The 21,566-nt window shown below is 54.0% G+C and overlaps 1 protein-coding gene across 1 annotated transcript in view; it reads left to right on the top strand.

The window, feature by feature from the left end:
• Positions 1 to 21,566, top strand: part of LOC147700511 (E3 ubiquitin-protein ligase TRIM69-like) — a 156,838-nt gene that overhangs the window by 59,566 nt on the left and 75,706 nt on the right. The window lies entirely within an intron of this gene.

The raw sequence follows: 21,566 nt of genomic DNA, 5'->3' as shown, positions 1-21,566 counted from the left end.
GACCAACACGGTGGAGCCTCAGGGCTCTGGACCCAAACTGCCCCCTTGGAGCCTCATGGGCTCAAGAAACAAAGGCTACCACAGGGGGGAGCGGCCCACTGCCAACCGGGGCCGCTCTACCCTCCAGAGTAGTGCCGCAAATGCAGGAGCCACGCAGACTCTGGCCACCGAACACTCGTGGCCCCATGAGCCTCTCTGGGATCAAGAACAAAATGTGGGGCAAGGTGGGAGCGGCACGCTGCCTTCCGGGGCCGCTCTACCACTAAGGAAAATGCCCCCTTGGAGCCTCTCGGGGCTCGTCAACAAAAATATGCCACCATGAGCCTCTTGTGGGCTCTACACACTGTGGCCTCGCTAGGGAAGCGGCCTGCTGCCTGCCGGGGCCACTCTACCCTCCCAGCGCCCCACAAGCAAGTCTGCACCACTGAAGGGGGGGCGGGCACCGGCAATGTGCCCCGACGGCCCCCTCTCCTTTCAATCTGCTCACTCACCGGGACGGCAGCTGTGGCAGGAGAGCTCCCGCTCCTCTGGGTTCTCCCACTTCACGGTCCTCTCTCGCTCCCCGGGGCTCTCCCTCGCTCCTAGGAGCCCGGGGGGGACGACGCTGGCTTTTTCGTTCGGATGAAGGAGCGAGGGAGAGCCCCGGGGAGCGAGAGGGTATGCTCCCGTCTGCTTCCTGCTTAGGGGGCCAATTGCAACTCGAGTTGCCCGGCGAGCCTCCCGCGGCCTCCAACAATGGCAGCTCAGCTCGCCAGGTGACGTCAGCGGGTGTTCCCTCGGCTTGCTTTCACCGGGGGATCTCGGCCCGAAGGAGGGGTAGGCTCCCTCCAGAGGCCCCCGATCGCGGGGTAGGCACCCGCTATGGAATTCTCAAAAGCAGACCCACCAGAAACTGCAATATGCGGCGTGGGCAGCTGCCAAAGTGGAAATAAAGCGCTCCGAGCACTAGGGGCAAATCGAGCTCTCCCAGGCACTGTAGGGCTTCAGAAAGTTAAAAGTTAAGCGCTCTCATGCGCTAATGCCCCCCAAGGTCCAGCAACAAGTCCTTCAGGAGGTGGGGGGGACAAGGCTGGGCCCAGGATCCAGCTCACAGGGCCCTCCAGGCAGGGAGGCAGTCCCCAGTGGTGGTCCTCCTGGCGCCCAGCAGCAGCAGCCCCCCTCAAGAAAAGGATCCAGGAAGAGAACAACATTTCTGGGGACACAGCCCCTTTTTATACAGGCAAATCCTTTGTGTGCAGGGTGGGGGTAAAACCAGTCATAGCTGGTTTTGGAGCACTGTGATGTACTCAGCCACTCTTCCTATTCACTAGTCAGGCTACGGTCATCAGTCGCACCACAGGGGGCAGAGCCAGCATTGTGTGGGGAAAGCCCAGCTCTATTCAGGTCCCAGGTGCACTCCTCCCCAGCAATCACACATGCAGATCTCCCAATCACAACTGGGGAAGACCTATCCTGACTTCTGGAGCCTAGCACACCAGCCAGCTCCAGCCAATCACAAGCCAGCCAGTTATTTCACCTAAATTACCCAAACAGGCCAACTTCTAGAAGTGGCACTTCTACACTAGACACATTCACACCGCATACATCATCGCGAAATATTTAATCACACGAGTCCGCACATGCCAAACTCAAGTCTTCACACCCCATGCATCAAGAACTACCAGGGACACATACATTCCCAATGCATTCCTATGGGAGGGAAGGCCAACCTCAGTACACGCACGCACTCTACCCTGGGACACAGTGGTAAAGTGCGCAGAAGCCAAAAATAACTAGCACCATGTCACAATTAAAAGCAAAAAGTTCAGGGGTGAACCTGCCAGAAGGGCCAAGTCCTACAGCCACCGCATCACATAATAGGCCGCACTAGGCCCCGGGAGGCAGGAACAAAAACCTCACGCCACGGGGGTGCCAGGCCGCGTCATTCGCCGCCCCCCGCCCACTTCCGCACAGCCATTGGCTCAGGCTGATGCGCCCACCTGGCCTGCCTCACGATTGCCCGCTGTGGCCGGGCACCTTCGCGCCAATCTCCTGATCGGTTCCCGGGCCGCAGACGTCACCGAAGGCCCGGGAGCAAGAAACAACGCTGTCGGAGGGCTCTGAGGGGAACGAGAGCCCTCCCCACCAAAGAAATCCTGGCAAGGGCTCCTGTTGGAGCCGAAGAACAAGGAAACCCCCCAGGGGGGCGGGCGGGAGGCCAGGAGGAAGAGCGGGCCCCCGAGGAATGAAGAGGGATCGCCGCGGCCGCCCCTCTCTGAGGCCTGCATCAGGGTAGAGTTAACGCCGCATGGGGGAACTGTTTGTTCTAACCTTCCCCTAGGCAGGAACTGAAGGGTTACTGATGATGTGGTACTGTTTTACTGGTCTCGCTTAGGCCCGGTCAAAGGTTATGCCACAGAGTTTATGGTGGTACCTGGTATTGAGACCGGTTTAATGAAATGTTGATACAGTCCTTATGCACAAGGTTTACATATGATTAATGAAAAGTTTATTCCAGCTAATCACATGTTTATTCCTGCTTAATAAGTTTAATGAGATGGTGCCTGGTGTGTCATCTGTGCGTACTGCGTGGATGCTTCACACATGTCCTCAGGAGTTTGGCATGCCCACTCTGCTACATGCTACCCCCCTTAGAATTGGTCACCACTATTTCTAACACTGCTCTTTCCCTGTCATGTAGCACAGTACGGTGCATTCCCGCCCTTTCCCTGTCATGCATCGCAGTATGGTGCATTCCTGCCCTTTACCTGTCACGCAGCGCAGTACAGTTCATTGCAGCCCTGTCCCATCACGCAGCGCAGTACGGTGCATTCCTGCCTTTTCCCTGTCACGAAGCGCAGTATGGTGCATTCCTGCCCTTTCCCTGTGATGCAGCGCAGTACGGTGCATTCCGCCCTTTCACTGTCACGCACCACAGTATGGTGTATTCCTACCCTTTCCCTGTCACGCAGTGCAGTACGGTGCATTCCTGCCCTTTCCCTGTCACACAGCACAGTACTGTGCATTCCTGCCCCATCCCTGTCACGCGGAGCAGTACTGTGCATTCCCACCCTTTCCCTGTCATACAGCGCACTATGGGGCATTCCTGCCCTTTCCCTGTCATGCAGCGCAGTACGGTGCATTCCGCCCTTTCACTGTCACGCACCACAGTATGGTGTATTCCTACCCTTTCCCTGTCACGCAGTGCAGTACGGTGCATTCCTGCCCTTTCCCTGTCACACAGCACAGTGCTGTGCATTCCCGCCCCATCCCTGTCACGCGGAGAAGTACTGTGCATTCCCACCCTTTCCCTGTCACACAGCGCACTATGGAGCATTCATGCCCTTTCCCTGTCACGCAGCACAGTACAGTGCATTCCTGCCCTTTCCCTGTCACGGACCACAGAACGGTGCATTCCTGCCCTTTCTCTGTCACGCATCGCAGTACTGTGCATTCCCGCCCTTTCCCTGTCACACAGCCCAGTACTGTGCATTCCCACCTTTTCTCTGTCACGCAGCGTAGTACGGTGCATTCCTGCCCTTTCCCTATCAAGCAATGCAGTACGGTGCCTTCCTGCCCTTTCCCCGTCACGCAGCGCAGTACGGTGCATTCCCGCCCTTTCTCTGTCACGCGGAGCAGTACTGTGCATTCCCACCCTTTCCCTGTCACACAGCGCACTATGGGGCATTCCTGCCCTTTCCCTATCACGCAATGCAGTACGGTGCCTTCCTGCCCTTTCCCCGTCACGCAGCGCAGTACTGTGCATTCCTGCCCTTTCTCTGTCACGCAACACAGTACGGTGCAGTCCTGCACTTTCCCTGTCATGCAGCGCAGTACGATGCATTCCTGCTCTTTATCTGTCATGCAGTGCAGTACGGTGCATTCCTGCCCTTTCCCTGTCGCGCAGCGCAGTGCATTGCATTCCAGCCCTTTCCCTGGCACGCAGCGCAGTACGGTGCATTCCTGCCCTTTCTCTGTCACGCACCACAGAACGGTGCATTCCTGCCCTTTCTCTGTCACGCAGCGCAGTACTGTGCATTCCTGCCCTTTCCCTATCATGCAGCGCAGTACTGTGCATTCCTGCCCTTTCCCTGTCATGCAGCGCAGCACTGTGCATTCCCGCTGTAGGAAGGTGGATATCTGACTATGGTTACCCCCAACTTTTTGCCTGGTGTTTTGCTGGTTTTTCGACTTAGTTGACCTGGGACCCTGCTTTTCAGGACCCCAGGCCTACTGCTCTCTCTGCAAAATGGATTCCATGTACTCTAGGTACATATCTAATTGGATACTGAGTCACCTTATCAGCCCCTGTACAGCATACCTTAGGTATCCAGGGCATAGGTGGACCCAGGGCCTACCAAGGGCTGAAGCATGTATTATGCCACCCCTGACTGGCCATCCAAATCTGACACAACTGGCTGCACGACAGCTGGGGCAAGGTGGTGTAATCACCCTTTGCTTTAGATAGTTTCCCTATATCTAAACCTAAAATGGACACATGTATTCCTATCAGTCACTCCTATGGCAGGCCTTACCAATCCTGAAGGCAGAGTACTTGGAATTATGTGAGATGGTGCTCTGGCATGAGCTGAGCCCGTTTGCAGCTTGCGGAACCAAGTCCTAATAGCTGTTCCATGATAACGTGTACCATATACTCTTAAGTGCATTATAATCCTCACGGTTATTTGCCAACTTTGGTACCGCTTTATCAAAACATGTCGAGTAAGGTGTCATACGAATTGGAATACTAACCCCTCACCAATTCTGGTGACGGGGTTAGCATTCCACCCTTCTAGAGGGACACGACATGTATGTAACTGTGAACCCCGGTTAAAGTTAACTCGAGCCTCAGCATCACAAAATGGACGCTGCCACCACAGACACAAGTCTGACCTCCTGCTGCTGGGAGTCCTTCCAGCGAGGAGAGCTCGGACAAAGGGTTTCCTGTCAGGGGTAGCGCTAGCACCATCCCGGACAGGGTTTTGTGTATCCCAGGTAGGCAGAGCGGAGAGGAAGGTGACTGCAAGTGGCACCCCGGTGCTCACTGTGCATATGCCGGCTCAAACCAGTTCCAGGGGCACCCCAGCCCCTGAGCTGGGGAGAGACCGGACAAAGGAGAGGGGTGTAACCCCCCCTCCTGGTCCCACCCATGGGCAGGACCTAGTCGCGTGCCAGCCCCTTTTCTTAGAATAAAGGTAGAAGCGGGCCCCCTTCCCAAATTGGATCATCTTGAATCTTGAACTACTTTCCACGAAAGGAACTCTTGACTTTCTTTGAAGACTCTCCCTTGTGGCTAAGGAGTAGCCACCCTGCACCCGCAGGCACCACCTAAGCATCGCGGTTTGATGCACGTCCATCCTCCGGATCAAGACTGACCAGCTCGACGAGACCCGAATTCCCTGGCATCTCTGACCTCTACCTGCATCATCAGCCCAGCTGAGATTCGTAGGTGTGACGAGACCTGAGGGACCGGCCATCTTCAAAACCTGCACGACACTTAACCAGCACGACCTCCGAGGGACCCTAGAGTGAGTGCACGTGGGTTTGAGAAGCCCCCACCCAGAGCAGCTCCAGCACGAAGTCCAGCCCCCCAGCATCCACGAGATCTGCGTGGGGCCCTTCTGCTCGTTGCTGCTTGCCACGTTGTCCGGTCACTTGCCCGTTGGCTAGTGGCCCTCCTGACGAAGTACCACGACGATTTCACTGCTGGTCTGGTTGCTCCAGACTGGCCCTTGCTCCCTCCCAAAAGAGGAGCACCCCGGACCCTCCTGGTCCACTCCAGACGCCATCTTGACTCCACCGCGTGGGCTTGCCTTTGCCAAGGTTTGTTGCCCCCATCTTGGGTCCAGCAACGCCGACAGCAGACACCTTCGTGGGACAGCTCGCACCTCCAGCCTGGTCGCCGACAACGCCTCCTGGCCCGTGTGACTGCAGAGTCCAGCGTCGCCCACTCACCTGGTCGAGGTGACTTCATCCGGCGCCATCCTGGTGCCCACACAATCACTGGCTAGTGATTAAGAACTGAGTCCCCTCTCCTTTCAAGTCGTCTCTATCACCGATCCAGGCTTGGATCACACCGAACATCTTCACTGGTCGCCTGCCCGCAACTTCTTCTTTCAGGCTCCATAGACTACAACAAGGATTCCCGACGTCTTTTGAACCCTATGCAGCCGCAGCCCCTGTGCTAGGTAACGCGAGCATTTCGGTGCTCCAACGCAGGTTCACTATCCAAGTGTGTGGTATAAACAAAGAGATTCTATCAACGTGTAGTGGTTTTAATTTTATTTTTGTTTATTTCCGTGGTGCAGCTCTCTCTTATACAATGGAAAGATGAGAGCATTTATGTGCTTTTTAAAATACCCCTCACACACTAAAAAAAATCCAGTAGTGTCATGCTTCATCATGGGGATCTTCCCGTCCCTCTACGGGGCGGGCTATGACCAGCGAACTACGCGGGAGCACTGAATAATAGTGACAAAGGCTATGTGTTGGTGCAAAAGTGTCAGTGAAGTGTAGGGACCTAACTAGTGAAAGTGAGAAAAAAAATGAAAAAGGTTAAAAATTCCCTGGCTAGTAGAAAAAATTACTTATTCGCTTCTCTAGCTGGGAATATTAAGAAGGGGGTTTTGTGGTAGAGCAATTAGCTGACTACCTGGTCAACATGTTTCGTAGGCAGTCCCCTACTGCCTACTCATCAGGACCTTATGGTGGTCCCTACTGGGAAATGCTCTGTTGTAAATTGTCAGCCTATTGTCCTACAAACTGGCAGCAAAAATAAGCTGCTAGTTTGGACTATGGGGCATGAGCTGGCCCCGTAGAGAAACTTAATAGTATTCTCTTAATTTCGACAAAAATATTGACCTATCGCGGTCTCTGCAAAGGAAAGTGGAAAAAGAAACAAAGCACAATAAATCACTGCGTGTTTCGGGTACTTATGTCCATGATTTAGTATCCAGAAAAAACTATTCTTAGGTAAAATTACCATTATTTGGCAAAATTACACATAGGAAGCACGCATTACAGGCTTCATATGTTAGGGGATGGAAAGATATCACTCCCCTGATTCATCAGGTCGTTAGCTCAAAAGTATGAAGGCTATGTCAACTCTAAATGCACACACACACGTCACTCAATGCAAACAGGGAGCATCATTAACTATTAAGTTCTCTACGGGGCCAGCTCATGCCCCATAGTCCAAACTAGCAGCTTATTTTTTGCTGCCAGTTTGTAGGACAATAGGCCGACAATTTACAACAGAGCATTTCCCAGTAGGGATCACCATAAGGTCCTGATGAGTAGGCAGTAGGGGACTGCCTACGAAACATGTTGACCAGGTAGCCAGCTAATTGCTCTACCACAAAACCCCCTTCTTAATATTCCCAGCTAGAGAAGCGAATAAAACATTTTTTCTACTAGCCAGGGAATTTTTAACCTTTTTCATTTTTTTTCTCACTTTCACTAGTTAGGTCCCTACACTTCACTGACACCTTTGCACCAACACATAGCCTTTGTCATCATTATTCAGTGCTCCCGCGTAGTCCGCTGGTCGCAGCACGCCCCGCCCCGTAGAGGGACGGGAAGACCCCCATGATGAAGCATGACACTACTGGATTTTTTAAGTGTGTGAGGGGTATTTTAAAAAGCACATAAATGCTCTCATCTTTCCATTGTATAAGAGAGAGCTGTACCACGGAAATAAACAAAAATTAAATTAAAACCACTACACGTTGATAGTATCTCTTTGTTTATACAAGATTTTTTAGGAGGGTGATTCTATCCCTGCCCCTACACTTCCCACTTTTGTTTTGGAATCACTATCCAAGTGTCCAGATCCTTTTTTGTTTTAAGTCTACCTAGTCGGATTCGTCCAAAAACAGTAACTTTAGAAATACTAGCCTCCATAGACTTTGTCCCGCATCCCGCGTGAGAGTGCACACTCTGCACCCGATCTCCCTAGGCCTCCTGCTCCTAACCTTAGGGTCCAGTAGTGTAGTCCTAGCGATCCTGAAGCCTCTGGATCTTGTTACTCACCTGCTAGTATTTCGCATTCCACTTTTAGTGTATATGGTTTTTCGTGCCCCTCGGGCATTTGTGTAAATTGTGCAACTTGAATTATTTTCATAAGAGTTTTGTATTGTGCTTAGCTCCCTGACTCAGAAAGAGTTCAGGGTAGACTTGTTATAAATAAATATCCTTTATTTTCATAACAACTTGTGTGGTGTCCTTTCACTTGGTTTTCAAGGGGTATATGTGATAGTAAAACAGCTGGCTTAACACGCCCTCTAGAGTTTAGCCTAAAGACTGCTTTTGTCCACGCTACTAGGATAGCTGGTCTATAAGGTTGACTTACAACCAATCATTAATAAGGGTCGTTTGGTATGATACACAGTGATCACTAGAATAGTGAGCACTATATATCAGGCCAACTTCTCACACCCACCCTTTCCCTGTCACGCAGCACACTATGGTGCATTCCTGCTCTTTCCCTGTCATGCAGCGCAGTACGGTGCCTTTCTGCCATTTCCCCATCACGCAGCGCAGTACGGTGCATTCCTGCCCATTCCCTGGTGGTTGGACTTGGCCCTTCTGACAGGTTCACCCCCAAAATGTTTTGCATTGTCCTAGCCTTTCCCTATGTTGTGTAAATGGTTTTAGGCCTCTAGGCGCTTTTACACTGTGTCCCAGTGAAATGTGCGTGCGCACTCTGAGTGCATGTTGTTAGATTGGCCTGCCCTCCCATAGGAATGAATGGGGAATTTGTGTGTCCATGGTAGTTCCAGATGTGTGGGGAGTGCAGGGTCGAGTTTGGTATGTGCGAATTTGTTAGACCTGTCATCCTTAGGGTGGTCTTTCCCTATTTTTTTTCACTTTTGCCTAATTTTTCCCACCTTCTTTTTGGTTGGCATTATGACTCTGGGCACCTTCCCATTGCTAATCAATGCTAAGGTGCAGGTGCTCTCTTCCCCTAACATGGCTGCCACTGACCCCTGCTACCGCAGTGTGGTCTTGTTAGACGCACTCTAGTAGCCAGGAGCTGGCTGGAACCCTTAAACATTGTTGCAATACCAGCCTGCCAGCCTGCCCATAACTAGAATGAGGGAAGCTCCTGGAACCTTCTAGAACAGGGGAGTGGTCACCAACTGCCCACTGCCAACTACCAACTGCCAACTGCCACTATAAAAGAAAAGGGAGGGAAACTTTCTAGTCAGTTGGGGCATCACTGACCTGGGGGATCCTACGCAGGAGACTTAGGCAGTAGGGCCTAGTCAGAAACCTATACCACTTGGGATGACAGGGTTTAGGCGCTGCCCACCAAGCTGTGTGAGGAACACTGAACTAGCCCACAGATCTGCCCCGGCTGGAGGGGAACCCAGGGACCATCTGAAGTGACCTGCTGAGGAAAGCCTTCAACTCAAACCCCCCCCTCCTCAAGAAATCAAGAATCTACTTCAACCAAAGGGCGCCAGAACCAACAAGCGCCAAGAAGAAGTTCACCTGCGCTAACCAGGACTACTGGGGGATCAACCAGGTACTGGACTGTGCCGCACCTGCCTTCACCTGGGCCTGCGCTGTGCTGCCTAGCTCCCCCTGACTGAACTGCCTGAGTTGCTGTCCTGTCTAACCTGATCTGGCTACCCCACGCTAGCTCCCTGAGCTGACTGAACTGTCTGTGGCCAGAGGCGCTGTGGTAATTGCCCCCGTGAGAAGCGCTGTGATTCCAGGGACTGGGGCTGTTTTGAGACTGCCCCGAAGCGCTGTAACTGGCGAACCGGCTGTTCCGGTAAGCGCTGCTGTCCCCGTGGGCCCCCCCTGCCAGGAACTCACCGTCGCGGCCCTGTGTCGAGGGAGAGGAGCGGCCCACTGTCATCCCTGGGGCCTCGAAGGGAATCGGAGCCTCGCCGTCGCCGTCGCGACCTTGGCGCTTCCCCCTGGGTGGGCCTGGCTGCTAGTTGTGCCTGCATGGCGGCCCCCGGTCATAGGAGCGGGCCGCCGGAATTCCAAATAGGCCGCGCTACACCTTGTGAGGGCCTGACGCCGCCGAAGGCCGCACCACGTGACGGGGCCTGAGTGAAACCAGGCCTGATCCTTAAGGGAATGTTTTACCCCCAGTTAATGACTTGCTGATTCCTGCAGCGAAGGAATGTTTACTGCTAAGTAATGCAATACTATTCAAATGTCTCTATTAGGAATTCCTTGCAGGTGCTGACTAGGAGCCAGGCTGAAGCCCGTCCTACAGATATTTACTATTTAATATTTATTTATCTATGTATTTATGGCTCAGTAATGTAAGATATGCATTTTAAGGAAAGGTAATGAGTTCTTACTACTGTGATTTTTCACTGCCCTGATCTTGATTTTAGATAAAAATTATTTATTTGAATCACACCTACTGGTGTGGTCTCCGTCATTGCGTGCATTTATTGTCTCAATGGATACGTGTGCTGTGTAGTTACTTAGCACCTACGCTTTCGGGTGCCTACCTGCTCGTGCCAGGCTACCCCCCGGGGAACTGTTGACCCCAGTTCCTACAGAACTCATGAGATTAAATGCTGCGCGATGGTGTGCGTAGATTTAATGTGTCTGATGTGGAAGTGCCACTTCTAGAAGTTGGCATGTCTGTGTAGTAAATGTGAATTGACTGTCTGGCTTGTGATTGGCTGGAGCTGGCTGGTGGGTCTGGCTCCAGGAGTCAGGATGGGTCTGCCCCGGTGGTGAATGGAGAGATCTGCATGTTGATGGCAAGGAGGAGTGCACCAGGGACCTGAATAGGGCTAGGCCTTCCCTCCACAATGCTGGCTTCGCCCCCTGTAGTGCATCTGATATCCCTAGCCTGTCCTGTGAATGGGGAAAGGGGCTGAGCACAACAGAGTCCCTGGGATAAGGGTGGGGCCTGGTGAGCTTTGCTTCCACTTCCCCATGCCTGGGGAAGCCGTGCCGCGCATCTCCGGTCCCCTGTGTGGAGAGGGAGACCGGAAGAGCTCCCCGTCCAGCAGCCGTCGGGTAGAGTAAAGGGAATCCCGGGCGACGGAGAGGTGCAGCCGCCAGGGAGGCCCCAGTAAGGGAGAGCCCCGCCCGCTGCACCAGTGAGACCGCCGAGTCCCCCGAGAGCCGAGAGCAGCCCGGTAAGGAGGGGTCCCGGGGTATTTCCTGCTTGTTCTTTGAGCGGCCCCACTTGATAGCGGGCCGTAACGAGTGGTCCCACCAGTGAGCAGGCCGCTCCAACATCAGGGGGCATTTCTTGGTGAGTTAGAGCCCTCGGTGGCTTCACCTAGGGCACAGGTGTTTGCGTCTAGAGCCTGTGCATGGCTCCAAAGTTGGGGGCCACATTTTAGTCATTCAGAGCCCACGAGGATCCAACGTTGTTTGGCCTCATTTTGTATTTAGAGCCCCAGAGGAGAGCCAAGTCAAGTCAAGTCAAGAAATTTATATAGCGCACTACATACCCAGAGGGTCTCAAGGCGCTTGAGGAGGGGGGGGGGGGGTTTACTTATCGAATATCCAGGTTTTAAGCTGTTTAATGAAGGCTAGGTGGTATTGGGTAAGGCGGAGGTGGATGGGGAGGGAATTCCAGGTTTTGGCCGCTAAGTAGGAGAAGGATCTTCCCCCCATGGTGGCTTTGTGGATGCGCGGAACAGCAGCGAGGGCTTGGTTGGACGAGCGCAGATGGTGGGTGGGAGTGTAGAAGGAGAGGCGCGTATTGAGGCAGTGAGGTCCCAGTTCGTAGAGGGCTTTGTGTGCGTGGGTGAGGAGATGGAACGTAATCCTATTGTTGATGGGGAGCCAGTGAAGGTCTTTCAGGTGACCGGAGATGTGGTCTGTGCGGGGGATGTCAAGTATGAGTCTGGCTGAGGCATTTTGAATGCGTTGGAGTTTTTTCAGCAGTGTTGCGGTGGTGCCGGCGTAAAGGGTGTTTCCGTAGTCCAGACGGCTTGTAACGAGTGCGTGGGTGACCGTTTTTCTTGTTTCGGTGGGGATTCAGCGAAATGTTTTTTTGAGCATGCGTAAGATGTTGAAGCAAGATGATGAGACGGCGTTGACTTGTCTGGTCATTGAAAGAGTGGAGTCCAGGATGATGCCCAGGTTTCGTGCGTGGTCCGTCGGTATGGGAGCTTTTCCTAGGGCAGTTGGCCACTAAGAGTCGTCCCAGGCGGAAGGGGATGCACCTAGGATGAGGACTTCCGTTTTGTCCGAGTTCAGTTTCAGACGGCTGTGCTTCATCCACTCGGCTACTTCTTTCATTCCTACGTGAAGGTTGTTTTTGGCGGTAGTTGGGTCTTTGGTGAGTGAGAGGATCAGCTGAGTGTCATCAGCGTAGGAGATGATGTTGAGGTTGTGCTGACGTGCGATGGTTGCGAGGGGGCTCATGTAGACATTGAAGAGTGTAGGTCTGAGAGAAGATCCTTGCGGAACGCCACAAATGACTTCGGTGGCCTCTGAGTTAAAAGGGGGGAGGCGGACTCTCTGAGTTCTTCCTGCGAGGAACGAGATGATCCAGTCCAATGCTTTTCCTTGAATTCCGATGTTGCTGAGGCGTTGTATTAGGGTATTGTGGTAGACTGTGTCGAAGGCTGCGGAGAGGTCGAGGAGGATGAGGGCGACTGTGTCTCCGTTGTCCAGTAGTGTTCGAATGTCGTCTGTTGCTGCGATGAGGGTGGTCTCGGTGCTGTGTTTGGCTCGGAAGCCAGACTGTGAGGAATCGAGTGATTTGTTGGATTCGAGGAAGGCAGCGAGCTGATTGTTGACGGCTTTCTCAATGACTTTGGCGGGGAATGGGAGGAGCGAGATGGGGCGGTAATTTTTGAGTTCGGTGGGGTCGGCTGTGGGTTTCTTCAGAAGGGCGCTGAGTTCGGCGTGTTTCCATTTTTCTGGGAATGTGCCTGAGTTGAGGGAGCAGTTGATGACGTCTCGGAGATGGGGTGCGATAATGGAGTCTGCTTTGTTGAAGATGTGATGGGGGCAAGGGTCTGTGGGGGATCCAGAGTGGATGGAGTTCATTAGGCGAATGGTGTCTTCTGTGGTGATTGGGTTCCAGTTGAGAAGGTTATTCGGAGGGGGTGCTGGTTCGGGGGAGAGAGGGGAAGGCTGGTTTACGGGTTGGTTGTCAAAGCTGTTATGAATGACGGCGATTTTATCATGGAAGAAAGAGGCGAGGGAATCGTAGAGGGCTTGAGAGGGGTTGATGTCGTTGGAGCTGGCGGTGGGGTTGGTGAATTCTTTGATGATGTTGAAAAGTTCCTTGCTGTTGTGGGCGTTGTAGTCTAGTCAGTCTTTGAGTGCTACTTTCTTGGCTGTCCGGATTAGTTGGTGGTGTTTGCGAGTGGCGTTTTTGAAGGCGGCTTGGGTGATAGTGTTTGGGTCTTTTTTCCAAGTTTTTTCAAGGGAGCGGCAGAGTTTTTTGGATTTCTTAAGGTCATCATTGAACCATGGGGCGTTCTTGCTTCCTTGCTTGACTTGATGTTTTTTCAGGGGTGCTAGTTTGTCGGCGGTTTATTTATGGAATTTATTTATGGAATTTTTAGTGCGCAACTAATACCCTAAGGTGTCTAGGCGCAGCAAATACTCAGGATTACAGCACCAATCAGAGCACGTTCTCATTGATTGAAAAGCCAAGTCTTCAGTGATTTGCGGAAAGTAATAAGGGTGGGAGCAGTTTTAATGTGCAAAGGAAGTGAGTTCTATTTATTTATTTATTTATGGTTTGGGTTAGCCAATGTGTGAAGTTGGTGGCGGCTTGGTTAGGGTTCGTCGAATAGGCAGGGGGTTTTTGAAGAAGTGATGTGGAGATCTGGTTGATTGAGATTTTGTTCCAATTTCTTCGCAGAGTTGGTTGAGGGTGGTTGAGAATCGTGGTCTTGATGTAAATTAAGTGGATGCAACTGTGGTCCGTCCAGTGGAGGGTTGTGGAGTGAGTGAAGGAGATATGCTTGCTAGAGGTGAAGATAGGGTCGAGTGTGTGTCCTGCGTAGTGGGTGGGGGTGTTAACAAGTTGTTTGAGTCTGAGATTGGCGAGATTGTCCAAGAGGGTGGTAGTATTCCTGTTGTTGCTTTTTTCCAGGTGGAAATTGAGGTCTCCCAGTAGAATGTATTCTTCTGAGGGGAGGGCGTGTGGGCTGATGAAGTCAGTGATGTCTTCGCCGAATTGTGTGCGGGGTCCTGGGGGTCTGTAGAGGAGGGTGCCTCTGAATGTTGTCTTGGGGTCGGTGTGGATCTGGAAGTGGAGGTGTTCGGCTTGGTTCTTTGGTTCTTTGGCTCCTCCTGGAGCCCTTGCGGAGGTTTCAGCTGGTGGGGAGGGCTTGTGCTCTTTCTAGAGCTCTCCAGTGGGACTGGCGCTGTGGTGGTGGTTGTGGGGCGCAGCCGGGCTACCCGGGCCCCAGCGGCGATGGTACAGCCAGCCGCAGGGGGTGCATCATGTCGGAGGGGGCTCTCGCTCTTCCGGGCCCCCTCCATGAGGATTCCCGGCCTGTCCGGGCTTGCGCTGGCCGGTGGGGGCTCCCGCTCTCTCACGGAGCCCTCCGGCGTCTCACCAGGCTGTTCCCGGGCCTTCCATGGCTTCTAGGCCCGGGAACCAATTGGGAGGAGGCTGGTGGAGGGGCCTGACCACAGCGGCCAATCGTGGAGCGGCTGCCGTGGGCGGGTGAACGGCAGCCAATGGCTGTGCAGCTTTAGGCGGGGGCGCGGCCAATGACGCGTCTGGGCGTTTCCGTCACGTGGGAGGAGTGTCCCGACTTCAAGGCCTAACGTGGCCTACCACAGCAAGGCGGCGGCCCTCTCCTGGCTCCGAGGGCCGCCGGGACGGAGTCATTGGCAGCGGAGATGGCCACAATTCAGCGCTGGCCCGCGGTGGTGATGAGGACCTCAGCGGGGCCCCGTGGTGGTGCGAGGCAGCGCTGGTCGTCTCCCTGTCCAGGGAGTGGATCGGTACCCGCAAATAGACTCTCCGAGGACCCGAGATGCAGCGGTGAGTGGGGGGAGCAGCGCCACGTGGTCCCGGCGCCTAGAAGGGCACAGCGTTTCAGCAGGCGGCAGGGACGCCGCACTAGAAGGCGCAACAGCAGTTCTGGGCACTCGGGGTTCCAGCGCTTCGGCAGGGGGCTATTCCCATAAATAAGACTGTTCTGGAGCTAGCGCTTCTCTGGGGCAATTACCACAGCGCCTCGGGCAGCAGTCTTTGGCAGAGTCAGCGCTGGGGCAGTCTCCACAACAGCGCTTCAGGGCAGCAATCCTCTCCCGAATCCCAGCGCTTATCAAGGGGCAATGACAGCAATTCTGGCAACAGCGCTGGTAACACAGCGCCTCGGGTGCAACAGCAGTTTATGCAGGTCACAGTCCACAGCGCTTCTCAAGGGCACAGTAGGAGAGCGCTGGGTAGGTAGGTTAACAATTCAGGCAGGACAGCGCTGGGGGCCCAGGTTGAGGCAAGAGGCGCAGAAGTGACACAGCCCAGTACCTGGTTTGTCCCCAGTAGTCCTGTGGGTATTAAGGTTTCTTTCTTGGCACTTGATGGTTTTCGGCGCCCTTGTGGATAGTTTCTTGTTTCTTGAAGGGGGGTTGAGTTGAGGGCTGCTGACAGGATTCCTCAACAGGTGACTGTAGATGGTCCCTGGGTTCCCCTCCCGCCAGATCAGTGGGCTAGTTCAGGGTTCCTCACTCAACTTGAAAGGCAGCACCTAAGCCCTGTCACTCCCAGTGGCATAGGTCCCTGACTAGGCCCTACCGCCTAAGTCTCCTGCGTGGGTCCCCCAGGTCATTGATGCTCCAACTGCTCTGACTGGAAAGTTTTCCTCCCTTTCCTTATATAGCGACAGTTGGCAGTGGCAGTTGGTGACCACTCCCCTGTTCTAGAAGGTTCCAGGAGCTTCCCTCATTCTAGTTATGGGCAGGCTGGCAGGTGGGTATCGCAACATTGTTTAAGGGTTCTAGCCAGCTCCTGGCTACTAGAGTGCGTCTACAAAGACCGCGCTGCAGTAGCAGGGGTCAGTGGCAGCCATGTTAGGGGAAGAGAGCACCTGCACCTTAGCATTGATTTTAACATTAAACAGGGCATCTCAACTACACAGGGCCTATACAACTTTATTACGAGGGGGGGACATCCTGAATTGGGAGAGCGAAAAGTGAAAAATTTCAGGGAAAAGGGCCAAGTCCAACACAACTCCCTCCCAGTCAAAAGCCAGGGTAGACCAATCATCGCCTTGATGGGCTTCCCTGCTTGGGGCGGAAAAAGGCGGGCGCAGGCCCGTAACTTCAATGGCATCTGCCAGCTCTTCGCCAACCAAACCACCCCACTGGTGTTCCCTAGTGGGATGTGGCCAGGACTGGCCTCTAGATAATCCACAAGTCTCTGGCCCTAGCTCTCTCACAGAGTGGGGGGCAGTAGCCCCAGGCCCGTAGTACCCTTTGACCACTCTCCTTCTTCTCCTTGAAGCTCCAAACTGCCACTGGCCCTTCCACCTGGGGTCCGAACCCTCAGGCTGACCAGCCACCAGGGGCGAGGCTCTTCTCCCCCTACCTCTCCTTCTAGGGTTCCGCCCATTCCTCCTAAGCAGGACACCCTCAGAAGACCACTCTCTCCCCAACCTAGAGTCTAAACCCTTAGGTTGAACTGGTGACAGGGGCGAGACCTCCCTCCCCCTGCACCCCCTCCCAGAGTTCTGCACCCTCCTAACCGGAGTAGTACCCCTGAGAGTCAAATCCGGGGGGGCCCTGGTTACAGATGTCCCACCTGCCAGGTCCGGCAAACCCTCAACCTGGCCACCTAACCCGGGATCTGCGCCCTGTGGCTGAGCCGGTGACAGAGGAGAGTCCTTCCCCCCTCTGCACCCCCTCCCAGAGTTCCGCACCTCCCCACCGGGAGAAGTACCCCTGGAAGTCAAACCGGTAGGGACCTTAATTACAGGTACCCCACCCTCCAGGTCAGGCAAATCCTGAACCTAAAAACCCCAGTCCAGGATCTAAACCCTGCGACTGGTCAGAACCCCGAACCACTGGAGCTCCGGTTACTGATGCTCCGGGTTCTCCTGACACAAGGGGATCCCCTTTACTGGAAGGCACACCAGGACTGAATTTGAATTTGAATTTGAATTTAAAACATTTGTAAAGCGCAGCGTTCACCCTACGGTTTCTTGGCGCTATAGAGATAGGTCCAGCAACTCAGGACCGTGGAAGCCTGACGGAGAGAAATAGCAGGGAAAAGTTACAAGGAAAAGGCCTGTTTAAACAAAAAAGTTTTAAGGTCTTTGCGGAAGGAGGAATAATGTGAAGCAAATCGTAAGTGGTCGGGGAGTGACTAGGCTCCCAACCTGGGGTCCCCTTATGGAACTCTCCAGGCCCTATGACTGCGGTTGGGGCACCTCGGGACACCTCCACGTCTCACTCCCTCCTGTAGATGGGATGTGAGGCTCTACAACCCTCTCACTTTTCTGGACCTAGTTGGGCTACTCCTCACCTCTCCCGCCTTGCTGGGTCGGAAGATCCCTGCACCACTCCCTTCAGGATCACTCCACTGAACATCGGGTACGCTGCCACCATTAGAACTTCCTGGTGCACCTAATTGTAAGGCTCTCAGCTCCTACTCTTTAAGCCGAAGCTCATGTGCCAGCTTCCTCTCCTCCATTGCTAATCTCTCTTCTTCCATTGCAAACTCTCTATCTTCCCTTTCTCTCTCCCTCTTGTGCTCTAGGTTAGCAAGCTCCAATCTCAATCGCCTCTCCCCCCTCCTGTCCTCATACACCTTTGACGACGTACTCCTCCTAGATACACTACTGCCTGCCCCGGAACGTCTTCCCGGCAACACATTTCCACTCATCACAGTGTTCAGTAGGTCTAGTCCTTCTGGAGCACCCGCCTTCCCTTTGTGTGACCTGCCCCTCCTGTTCCCCATCCCCTCTCCCCTCTGGGTGGGCCCTTACCCATGCCCTCAAGGCAGTAAGGAGTTCTTCCTTTGTGGATCTCCGCCCAACCGGCACCCCCATCCCCTGACAGAATTCCCATAGCTGTGCCCCTGTGTACTCTTCCAGGTTGGTCAGCTGGAATTCCATTTAGCCAGGTGGGGAACCAGATAAAATCAAGGAAAGATCTTAGGACGTAGGTAACAATACTCGGTCAATACAGGTCTCAACACACTTTACAGGCTAGACAGTGGAGGGGTCAATTCAGTAAGCTTGCAGGCACAATAGGTGTCCAGTCTAATTGCAGTGCACTCTGTCTCACTGGAGGGAGCTGTATAGTCACAGGCCGAGGGCCGCCGGAACGGAGTCAATGGCAGCGGAGATGGCCACAATTCAGCACCGGCCAGCGGTGGTGATGAGGGCCTCAGCCGGGCCCCGTGGTGGTGCGAGGCAGCGCTGGTCGTCTCCCTGTCCAGGGAGTGGATTGGTACCCGCAAATAGGCTCTCCGAGGACCCGGGCTGCAGCGGTGAGTGGGGCGAGCAGTGCCACGTGGTCCCGGCGCCTAGAAGGGCATAGCGCTTCAGCAGGCGGCAGGGGCACAGCACTAGAAGGCGCAACAGCAGTTCTGGGCACTCGGGGTTCCAGCGCTTTGGCAGGGGGCTATTCCCATAAATAAGGCCATTCTGGAGCTAGCGCTTCTCTGGGGCAATTACCACAGCGCCTCGGGCAGCAGTCTCTGGCAGAGTCAGCGCTGGAGCAGTCTCCACAACAGCGCTTCATGGCAGCAATCCTCTCCCGAATCATAGCGCTTATCAAGGGGCAATAACAGCAATTCTGGCAACAGCGCTGGTAACACAGCGCTTCGGGGGCAACAGCAGTTTATGCAGGTCACAGTCCACAGCGCTTCTCAAGGGCACAGTAGGAGAGCGCTGGGTAGGTAGGTGAACAATTCAGGCAGGACAGCGCTGGGGGCCCAGGTTGAGGCAAGGGGCGCAGAAGTGACACAGCCCAGTACCTAGTTGGTACCCAGTAGTCCTGTGGGTAGTAAGGTTTCTTTCTTGACTCTTGATGGCTTTGGGCGCCCTTGTGGATAGTTCCTTGTTTCTTGAAGGGGGGTTGAGTTGAGGGCTGCTGACAAGATTCCTCAGCAGGTCACTGTGGATGGTCCCTGGGTTCCCCTCCCGCCGGGCCAGATCAGTGGGCTAGTTCAGGGTTCCTCACTCAACTTGAAAGGCAGCACCTAAGCCCTGTCACTCCCAGTGGCATAGGTCCCTGACTAGGCCCTACCGCCTAAGTCTCCTGTGTGGGTCCCCCAGGTCAGTGGTGCCCCAACTGCTCTGACTGGAAAGTTTCCCTCCCTTTCCTTATATAGCGACAGCTGGCAGTGGCAGTTGGTGTCACCTTCCCTGTTCTAGAAGGTTCCAGGAGCTTCCCTCATTCTAGCTATGGGCAGGCTGGCAGGTGGGTATCGCAACATTGTTTAAGGGTTCGAGCCAGCTCCTGGCTACTAGAGTGTGTCTCCAAAGACCGCGCTGCAGTAGCAGGGGTCAGTGGCAGCCATGTTAGGGGAAGAGAGCACCTGCACCTTAGCATTGATTTTAACATTACACAGGGCATCTCAACTACACAGGGCCTATACAACTTTATTACGAGGGGGGACATGTAAATGTAAATGTATTTGAGCTTATATAGCGCACAGCTACCCACAAAGGGTTTCCCGGTGCTTGCTTAGGGAACCCGTCCTGGTATTCCCCTGTGAGATAACGCCGGCAGGGTATCCACAAGGTGAAAGCCAGGCATCCCGCCACGAGGGGCCGTTGTGGAGATTAAGCAAGCTATTGCCCAGAGTCGCAGAGTGTGAACCTGTGAGTCGAGAAGGCACCGGAGCGAGAATTATCGAGTCCGTGGAATTTTTGAGCCCAAGACCCGCCGAGGCGGGGAATTGAACCCTGGTCCAGGGCCGATCTCAGCTTCCGGGTCTGCCCTCTCTAACCCCTGAGCCACACTTCTCCACAAACATCCAGAATTAGGGGAGCGAAAAGCGAAAACTTTTAGGGAGAAGGGCAAAGTCCAACAGTGCTACAATTATTCTATGTTCTAAGTGCTATTTCTGCTAAGTACTGACTCTGACAGTGGCCACCCGGCCCTGTCATGTGTATATAATCCCCTGTAAATGCTGCCCAGTGCCATTTGGCACCTTGTAAATTATGTGTTTATTATCTAATGTGTTTGGTATAATACAAAGGTTATTTTTTAAATAACTTTGTGTGGAGTTTCCTTTGTGGTGGGCCTTGGGTGTTGTTGCTGGATTCGCATGCAAACGCTTTACACGTTGCCTCCGGGATAAGCCTGACTGCTCGTGCCAAGCTACCAAGGGGATGAGCAGAGGTTATCTTGGCGTGTGACTCCCTTGCCCTGACTAGAGTGGTGGTTTCTGCCTGGCTTTGGCGCAAGCCTTAGCCAACCGAAGATCCCATTTTTAACACCTGTCATGCAGCACAGTACGGTGCATTCCTGCCCTTTCCCTGTCATGCAGGGAAGTACGGTGCATTCCTGCCCTTTCCCTGTCACGCAGGGCATTATTCTTGCCCTTTCCTTGTCACGCAATGCAGTACGGTGCATTCATTCCCTTTCTCTGTCACGCAGCACAGTACGGTGCATTCCTGCCCTTTCCTTGTCACGCGATGCAGTACAGTGTATTCCTGCCCTTTCCCTGTCACACAGTGCAGTACTGTCTAATCCTGCCCTTTCCCTGTCACGCAGCGCAGTACGGTGCATTCCGACCTTACCCTCTCAGGCAGTGCAGTGTGGTGCATTCCTGCCCTTTCCCTGTCATGCAACGCAGTATTCCTGCACTTTACCTTTCACGCAGTGCAGTATTCCTGCCCTTTCCCTGTCAGGCAGTGCAGTTTTCCTGCCCTTTCCCAGTCCTGCAGCGCAGTACAGTGCATTCCTGACACTTCCCTGTCACGCAGTGCGGTGCATTCCTGCCCTTTCCCTGTCACGCAGCGCAGTACCGTGCAGTCCCACCTTACCCTGTCATGCAGCGCAGTACCGTGCATTCCTGCCCTTTCCCTGTCACGCAGCACAGTACGGTGCATTCCTGCCCTTTCCCTGTCATACAGCGCAGTATTCCTGCCCTTTCACCGTCACACAGCGCAGTATTCCTGCCCTTTCCCTGTTATAAAGTGCAGTATTCCTGCCCTTTCGCTATCAAGCAGCGCAGTACGGTGCAATCCTGACACCTCCCTGTCACGCAGCGCAGTACGGTTCATTCCTGCCCTTTCCCTGTCACACAGCACAGTACGATGCATTCCAACCCTTTCCCTGTCAGGCAGCACAGTACAGTGCATTCCTGCCCTTTCCCTGTCACACAGAGCAGTATGGTGCATTCCCGCCCTTTCCCTGTCAAGCAGAGCAGTACCGTGAATTCCTGCCCTTTCCCTGTCAGGCAGCGCAATATTCCTGCCCTTTCCCCTTCACGCAGCGCAGTATTGCTGGCCTTTCCCCGTCATGCAGCGCAGTATTCCTGCCCTTTCCCTGTCAAGCAGCACAGTACGGTGCATTCCTGACACTTCCCTGTCAAGCAGCGCAGTACAGTGCATTCCTGCCCTTTCCCTGTCACACAACGCAGTATTGCTGGCCTTTCCCCGTCACACAGCACAGTACGATGCATTCCAACCCTTTCCCTGTCAGGCAGC

The sequence above is a fragment of the Lissotriton vulgaris genome, chromosome 7, assembly GCF_964263255.1.
Source record: "Lissotriton vulgaris chromosome 7, aLisVul1.2, whole genome shotgun sequence".
In the NCBI taxonomy this organism is placed as follows: Eukaryota; Metazoa; Chordata; class Amphibia; order Caudata; family Salamandridae; genus Lissotriton; species Lissotriton vulgaris.
The sequence above is the reverse complement of the archived record's forward strand: the minus strand, read 5'-3'. Positions and strand labels throughout refer to the sequence as shown.